Source organism: Triticum dicoccoides, chromosome 4A (genome assembly GCF_002162155.2).
Source record: "Triticum dicoccoides isolate Atlit2015 ecotype Zavitan chromosome 4A, WEW_v2.0, whole genome shotgun sequence".
In the NCBI taxonomy this organism is placed as follows: domain Eukaryota; kingdom Viridiplantae; phylum Streptophyta; class Magnoliopsida; order Poales; family Poaceae; genus Triticum; species Triticum dicoccoides.
In genome coordinates, this window is record NC_041386.1 from 617,232,476 (window position 1) to 617,241,824 (window position 9,349).

At 39.6% G+C, this 9,349-nt stretch overlaps 1 long non-coding RNA gene across 2 annotated transcripts; it reads left to right on the forward strand.

Moving 5' to 3' along the window:
- Positions 1-1,234: 1,234 nt before the first annotated feature.
- On the forward strand, positions 1,235-3,336 carry LOC119287389. 2 transcript variants are annotated; one of them, XR_005140851.1, is made up of 2 exons: positions 1,235-1,414; positions 2,850-3,336. It is a non-coding gene; the product is annotated as an uncharacterized LOC119287389 (long non-coding RNA). The 2 variants fall into 2 exon arrangements; XR_005140852.1 differs by having other exon boundaries at positions 3,008-3,336.
- Positions 3,337-9,349: the final 6,013 nt, after the last annotated feature.

The window sequence follows — 9,349 nt, forward strand, 5'->3', positions numbered from 1 at the left end:
GAATTGTTTGTCCCCGTTTATCTTGTCATTTTGTTACAAATGAAAACATAGTCGGGAAAAATCATGGAACGGTTTCTGTCATGAAGCATGAGAATGATAGTACCTGAAATTGCGAGAGCTGGCCTTCTATCTTTTTTTACAAGTACTCTGTTTTTCGTAGCTAATAATGATGGTTGCAGCTTATAATTACTGAACTATCCGGCGTGGTGTGGGCATGTTGTAATTACATCCTTCGATATTTCTGTGCAATATTTGGTTCATTTGGTATTCATAAATTTATTTATGTCCAATAGGAAGGAAGATGCATGAAGTTCCTGTTTTCTTGGGTGACCTCAGTTTCCTAATGATATCTTCATAGCATACAGATGGTTGCCAATTAGCTTATATCAGTTTCCTAATAATATCTTCATAGCATACTTTTTTGGGATAATGGTGACCAAAACTCCCCGGTTTCTCTAATTTGTAGGAATGAAAATCTTGAATTGCTTTTGATGGATTTCTCACTCATCAAAATAAAGCCACCAGCCTTCACATAGAGGTTGATTAATCACTTTGGCCAGTCGTTCTGTTTTTCTATGTTGCGGAATAGGAATGTCGTATGATCATTTATTTCCTCTGCGTCATTTTAAGTTCTACATCTTATCTCTTATTATAAATCATCAATATCATACGTCTATTACTCTTCATGATTCTACATATTGTTTTCAGTCATAGATTTAGAGTGTTTTTTTTTCATGTTCTTGCAAAGCAGATGTGTTTAAAAAACTATAGCTATTTTACTGCTTTTCGGATGCTATGAAATGCTTATACTAAATTTCACAAATATGTTCATGTCTTTCTATATTTATACAATGTATGTTGTGTTGCTCAATGCTCGCTACCTCTGGTATTAATCTCTCTTGCATTCCTTTACTAATACCATTATCTTGTGCTTCTAAATACCACAATCTGATCAAAGCCTTACGCCTCTGCAAAATGGCGAGGTCTTCATGGCACTAAAAATCTGGTATTTACCTCCATTTTCTGCCGTCAACTGAACTTTTCGAATTCTATTTTAAGTCCACAAGAGGGCAAAATCATTGCTCTTTCCCAGATTATCTAAATCAGATGAGCGGGCTCCAAACTCCAAGTGCCATTTGCCGTTTTTGTGTTTTGATTTTTACTTGAGTGCCTTTGGACCGATGGTAGTATGGAGAGGTGACATTAGCACGGTTGATGGTTGCTTCCCTCTTGTAGAGTACATCTCCTTCTTCTATATTCCAATATATCAATAAAACAAGAGATCTATAATATCATTGTTTATGGAGTTCACAGATTATTGAAGATTTTTGCTGCCATGGAATTGTGAGTTTGTGACTATACATTCTTGTGTCTTGAAGATGTATTGTCTCTGTATGTGAATGTCAATATCCAGGTATGTAAGCAAGTCCTAACTTTTAATCACATATTTATCTATGAAATGCATGCAAGCAAATCACATCTTACAGACAAATGCCCCCTTATAGGTAAATGTGATGATTCATAAATTAACCGGTTGGAGATATGTAGATAGTCAGGTGTACTGATAACTGGAGTTTAGTGCTCAAAATCCTTCTACCTTTTCTACTGACTGTATTTTCTTGACGTCTTTAAGAGAAGAATGCGTACTATTAGTCATTCTCTATCATGTATAATAGTACAATACTGGAGATGTGAATGGATAATGTTCATTTAGTATAGTATTAGTAGATGATGTTTTTTTTCTTCAGTCAACTCGTGTATTTCCTGATATGTTCAGTCTATTCCCAAATTAGTTTGTAAAGTAGCCTTAACAATTATACAATCTCTTTGTGTATTAGTACTCTGTTTTCTTTGGTTTTTGGTCAGCTGGAAGAATCAGTTTGTCATAACATGTGAATATGATTTTATTTACTTACGCTGTTGCTTTTATCAGTTAGCAAAGATGTTTGTCAAATGTAGTAAGTTAGGCATCGCAGTGAAGCTTAACAAAGGGACTTCTGGTGAGGCCTACAAGGCTGGAAGCACTGTATGTAAGGTGGTACCCTCTGATGGATATTCATTTGTCAACTAATACATGACCACACTAGAGAAGCACACGCCGCACACACACAAGGATCCTATCAGGTTCTAAATATGTACGTGGATGTGGATGATCTTTAAATACTTGGATGATTATTCCACATAAACAAAGTCATATTGTCATTTTTAACACAAGAACAAAGCAGTGTCCCATGACACAAATAGCTACTGCATGTGTTGAGTAGAAAATTCATTCATTAGTTATGGGGCATCAAGAAGAGCAAACACCAATGCGGTGAGACATACCTGTTCCATATAAACATGCGGAAAGTTGTAAATCCTTTCACCTTGGCGAGGCACTGTGATCAACGGCCTAGCCCAAGCATGCCATAGCTCCTTGTATAATGCGTCGCTAGAAATCCCTGCACAAAGGATTCATTATGTGAACTAACATGGCAAGTTTACTTTGTAGCATGGTAAATTTAGTTTTATAGCATTTTAACCTGACATATCGATATCTTATTGCTCTTCAAAGGTATCTAAAAGTTGTGTTCTCTGCAAACAGATGGGTGATGTTAGTCAATAGAATACCTAAGATGTCAGTTTTGTTGCCAAATATTGTAATCCCAGATTTACAGAGTTCTAGAATAGAAGATGATCTGGTGGTTACCTCTCTATTATTTACTCGAATGACTGTACTTATATCTTACGTTCAAACTTTACCCGATCTTGGTTTAGTTTCCATCTCCAATCAGATTAATGGTTTGCAGACCAAAGCCAATGTTTTATGGAGTTCTTATTCCTAATTTAGTTATACATTTCATTTGTAGTTTCTTGGTAGATAATAAGCAGTGGCAGATGAACCAATAAGTTATCTGTGCCCATGCTTTATTGTAAGCGTTAAATTTGCTCTCTGGTATTACTTTCAATGTGTTATCCATACCCATGCTTTTTGCGGTTAATTATCATGTCTTATCAACTTATGCAGAGTCCATGATATCATACAGTTTGAAGTCAAAAAATTCATGATATGGGTGATATGGAAAAGTCATTGCCTTCTTTGCTGGAACATTCCCTGATTGCCTGGACTTCTTGGGTCAATCGCTGGACGCCACCCCCGTCTCCTGGACGTCATGACGCCGCCGATTTCCTTGACGCCGCGTGCCACCGATCTTCTATAACTCAATTTCTCCAATTTCTCTCGGCTGTGAGCTCATATATATTTTTGAGCTGTGAACTTATTATGTAAACTCAACACTTTGTTTTGTGACAAGTGAACTCATTTCATATTCATCTATCAATCATGGTTGAAGTGTCTATATGTCTCTCCCTTGCCAATGTACTAAAATTTGAGGTCTACATACTTTTTTCTAGCCACAATTCCATTTCTTGTCTCTGAATAAGCTACAATAAATGCAAAAGAAGATATTGCAGCAAGTAGCTTATAGATTGAAATTTGCCGCATTATTTATTTGTCGTATTGTTGCTCAGTTGATTCTGGACGTGAAATTAAATATGACATGCTATTCTTGATGTAATTGCGAAATTGCATCCAACATCAAGTAAAGATTACAGCAAACATCACTTACAGGTTGCTTGCATTCAACATCTTCAGAACTTCACACGCATCCATCTCCTCCTCCAGCTGCTGCTGCCATCACGCCACTGGTGCTGATGTTCAGCGCCACCCACTTCTCCAGCATGTCGCGGAGCGAGCTGCGCCAACTTACGCAGGGGAGGGCGAGCTGTGTTGTCGCGCGCAGGCCTGGGCGAGCACCCGCAATGAGCTGTGCTGGCACGCGCAAGCATCCGCAAGGCGAGGGCAAGCACCCACAGAGCGCAAGCATCCGCCACGTGAGCGCGAGCTACGCCGGCGCGTGCAGACATGGACGAGCGCTGGCGGAGAGCTGCAGTGACGAGGGTGAGTTGCAGCGGCGCGCGCAGCCATGGGCGAGCACCGGCGGCGACTGCAGTTACTCGCTCAGGCGTGGGAAGCTAGGGCGGCGAGTTAGGGTACCTCGCGCAGGAATCAGCGACGTACGCCGGCGAGCAACCATGGCGACCAGAACAAGCTAGCCACAGAGCAATCGGATAACCACAAACACATTGGATAAGGTAGAAAGAGGTAAGGGTACTTTGGTCCTTTCAGGTGACAGGAAATTGAAATGAAAAAAGAAAAAGTAATGGAAAAAGAAAAATGGCATGGTAATCAAAATGCAAAGGAGCTAGATGGCATTTTTACCAGGCCAATTTTGAGAGTGGCAGTTCTGCGAAGTCCAATATCGGAAGTGGCAAATAACCGCTTTTTCATGTAAAAAAGCTATCATGAACTGATCTCATGTCTTTCTTATAACGCCGTGTAAGAACATCATATCTAAATATCTATTTTCTAAGGGAAAAGTTGGTACTCAACTGACCGATTTTTCCCTAACATCCGTCACGTTCAACGTCTACCGTGCGTCTTCATGGGCCCGCGCACCGCATCTTTTCTTTCATCCTTACCTCCACTGAAACGCTATCCACACATACAAGCAGTCTGTTGCGAACCCACTAGGCGACCATGGTAGGGTGACCAAGTCGGCTGGGCCCGAGCGGTCGCTGTCGAAGCTACCCAGGTGACGAAAGGAAGAGCCACGCCTCCTTCGCCGCGGCGCGATCCCGACCAGAGGACCCCGTCGCCGGCGGCGAAGCGGGCTCAGGGACAGCGTCACGACACCGACGGGTCGGCCTCGCGCTTCCGCCGCCCATGCCCGCCAGGCCATGCGGCACATGCCGGCGAGTTTCAACAACTATGAAGATGTAGAACGGCGATGGCGATGACGACGTTGTTGCTGCGACATCCTTTCATTGTAAAAAAAATAAAAAATTGCAACATCATCCATGTTGCAAAAGTTCTTTCCGCAACATCATCTTTGTTGCAAAAAGGTGAAGCTGAAAAAAAGAATTTTGCTAAACAACCTCTGTTACAAATGTTTCTGTAGCATGAGTTCTGTTTCAAAGGCTTCTGCAACGTCACCTTTGTTGCAATGATGAGGACAGAGCTGGGTTGTTGGATAACATTAGATCTAAGGGCTGCCGAGGAGGCGGATCTTTTTAGCCCATTTTCTAATGCTTTACGGATTTTATGACCAGACTCTAAATATTCTTATATTCATGGCTTGAATACTTGGTGGTATATATTTGACTCCTTTCCATGCCATTTGGCTTTGAATCTGTCCTCATGGTCATGTCTACTGGTATATAGTGCACTTGAAGCTATATATATTGTTATCTACAGACTGTTTATCATAAATTTTTGTTTTACCTTATGCTTGTCCTGGTGGTTTTCTTCCTGGGTGATTGTGTGCTCATATGCCATTGGTCAATATCCATCTTTATTGAGGATGCCCACTTTTCTTAGTTTCATACCGATTCTTAATAGTCTCGCAATGCCTGCTCGGGTTTGTTCTTTGGATGAATAGAGAATAATAAATGTATTGGGGGTTCCAATATCAAGTGTACCACCTGGTTATTTCTTACCCAACTAATACGCACTACTTGGTGATGAAGGAAAAACAGCTAGAAAAATAATTAATAAAGTGTACCATCTGCTTATTGTTTTATACACAGTCGCTTGATTCTTTTTGTTCGTCTATAGGCCTCTGATCCTGTCTGCAGTGTGCGGCTAGGTTGTTCGTCCGCCTAGGTCGTAGGTTCCTTCCTTCCTGCCGACGGCAGGTACAAGACTCGAGCGATGGTTAACGGCAATCACTATATACACCATCCATCTATGCTAATATAGCCTGTCTTTTAAAGCCAATGTATGCTATTACCAAGTGATATGAATATTTTCTTTTAAGCACCAAGCTTTCATGTAATGGAATATAAGTATCTTTAAGTTGATTCTAAATCAATCTCATGCACATGCTTTGAATGCTTGGCTCGCTCTTGCTTTTGCCGCCATGGTCAAACGTGCAGCTATGACTCTGTCTAATGTTTATCACTTTAATATGTGCCCGAATAATATTAATGTACACTCTTTCAATACATGGCTTGCTCTCGGCCTTTGCGCCATTGGCGCAACTGGTCATCTAGTACTTAAGAAAAACTAAGGGACAGCATGGCATGTTTAAATAGCGCAGTGATGCGGTGTGCCTGTGAAAGGGTTAACGAGATTGCCATCGTGTTTTGTATCCCATGTGTTTTGAACACTCCATAAAATGTGATGTACTTCCACTAAAAAAAGATGAATCCCTTGTGAAAAGAACGACCGTCCTTGATAGAAACTGTCATGAAACCATGTATAGTACTCATAGATCTATTGACATCGATCATATGCTTACGGGAGGAAGATGATGCTCACTAATAGTACTAGTTTATTGAAATTCCAAAACTAATTGAAAATACATATCACCTTTATAAGAGCACCACACGTTGGTTAATAATATTATAAATGTGTAACAAAATCTTGACACATCAAGATGTAAGTTGCAATCCAAATGTCTACCTCTCAGCATGTTTGTTTTCTTAAACTGTGGAAGTTGCAATCTATAGAATTTTACCTTATCCAAAACCGAATTTCTAAATTGGCACAAACAATTCTCTTGCGAACATGTACTAATTTCTAACCGTATAAAAAGTGCCACTTGAGTGAGATACATTTTATCCCAGCCATCCAAATACCATTAGTCTATTTCCTAAATACTCACTCCGTCCCATAATGTAAGACGTTTTTTGACACTAAAGTGGTGTCAAAAAACATGTTAGACTATGGGACGGAGGAAGTACCAATTAATGTATAATCATCTAATCACACCCCTGACCACCTGATATCCCCTCACCAATCGTAGTCAACATGCCTACCCCACATCTTCTTGGAAGCGCCGCGTGCACCGACCTTGTGCAACGAAGTGTACGCGGTTCTCCAGCCTCTCCATGCATTAACGTAGTCCACCGTTCCCCACCATTCACGCTCACCAGCGAAAAGTGTCCCACCTCACTCCCCTCAACGACCGGCATAAAACAACGACTTCCGGTCCGAGCGCCTGACCTAGGTTGTTGTTGCCGCTCCCCAATGGCCCCGCTCCACCACTCAGATGCTCATGGTCATGGTTGAAATCTTCTTCCAACGTTGCCAGTAAGCCTCCTTCATAAAATAAAGCTTCAACCCATTATTGCTCTGAGTGATCAATTATTCTTCAGAAATCTCCATGTTGGCAGCTTATTGATGGTTTTGAGTTAGTGTCAATTTATATTCATTCTCATTTTCTATCATAATCCTCAAAGCAAATGTAAGTTTTAGCCACCACCTTCATTAGCTCGCATCTGAGACTTGACATTGCAAATGCCTAATCATGTGTTGTAAAAAGATCAACATTTTAACTTTAGTGTCATTTTTTCAATGAGAAAGCATGTATGTTCCAAATAGTGTTCTATGAATGAGATCGTCGTCTTTTTGCAGCATGTATGTTCACACGGTTCATGTTCCAAACAGTGTTTTATGAATGACATTGATTCATCTATGATCATTTGGTCTGAGAATTTTATTTAGGAACTTCTATTTTTAATAATTCATTGTCTGACTATCATGGTTATTTGACATGGTGCATGCTTCTACCCATATGTTTGGATAAGCACATGTCTCGTTGGAGCTTAAATATGACATATATATTTGAAAAGAAAAGGGAAATAGAACACATCAATGATATCTGAAGTGCAACTACTAACTTGAAATTCAACACATCAATTCACTTATGTATGCTTTTTTATTCTCAAACAAGAAAATTTTGGTATGCATGAAAGTTACTTTGCTAGATTTTTGATACAATATTAAGCGACCAAGTATTACCAACAAAAGTGCCTTCTAGAATCCGTGAGTATGTAGGACATGTTTTAATACTCCATGTAAAAAAAGTCACTTCTATCAACAAAAAGGAGAATGTTCTTACATTTCATTGTTCAGCATGTACACGCATATTGCTCTAGATAAGGGTTTCATAAGTAACCCGCAAAAAAAAACTATAATTGGAAGGTAGAGCACCATAAAAACTTTGTTCGTTTCATTTAGATTCTCTATATAGGCCTTCTAATTAATGACCCGAGGGCTTTGAAGTTAGTATACGTAAATATAGATATATACTATTTCCAGATATATGAATACATATCCTCACTAGTCTCAGGACAGGTTGCATGTGAAATATCATGAAATGTTATATAAAGCTTCTCCTGCTTCATGTTTAAATATATTTTGTAATGCCTCAGTGTGATGGATGTTTGAGAAATGGCATAAAGCTATCAAATTTTAATTAGATCCTATCATGCTCAGTTACCTATTGGACTGAAATTTTGAACTTTTGTGTGTCAGCTTTACCATTTCTCAATTATGGAACCTGCATAACTTTTGTTATAATTTCCCTCATTTTCAACTGATTTGTTCTTCCAAAATTGTTATTTTACACATATGAGTTTGATTTAATAAGTTATTATTTTAATAAGTTTCTTAACACATAACGGTCTGCAATGTATATATGCAGAATTGGTTAACTGACTGACTTTTTTATTTTTTATTTTCCCTTACATGCATTCCCTGTTCAAGAATTCATCCGATTAACCAGTTAACTTGCCGATTAATCCCTACTCATAGGGTCCCCGAGTAGCTGATTACCCAATAAATCGTCCGATGAATTGATTAAATGGCCGATTAACTTGCCGATTAGCCTATTAATCCCCTACTCACCAGCCGACCGAGCAGCTACCAGTTAACGATTTCCTCAACAATGCATGCATTCACTTGATGAACTTCTATATGCATCTTTGCTTCGTCGGAGTGCATCTATCAGATTTTTAGTTTGCCAAACAATAAACTCTAGAGAACACCAATTCATAAAAGATACACACAATGATTAACCAACTTCATATTATAGTATCAACGATGAATTATAATTGTATTATATCATATTTTATTTTTACATCAATTCCGTATTAACTTATGCACAATAAGATTGATAGTACCTCCGTCCGGGATTTTTAGTCCGGCGAGCAGCGTAGGGGCGTCCGGTTTTAAGAGGCCGCATGCAAAGCGTTCATCCTTTCCTATTTGCTCATCCACAAGGTAGTTAATGCCATTGAAAAGCTAGCCGGTACAAAGCTACATGTAGCCAATGCAAGTGTTGTATTTATCGAGCTGTCTAGCTTTATTAACGAGAGGAGGAGGAGGTAGTACTGCTCTGCATGCATGCGTGTTAGGCAAAATCGAAGCATTCGCATGCATGCAGTAACTGCACGCGAAGCTCGTTTGCCGCTGCCCTTCTGAAAAATCTTGCGCAGTTACCCAACCCACCCCAACATTTTC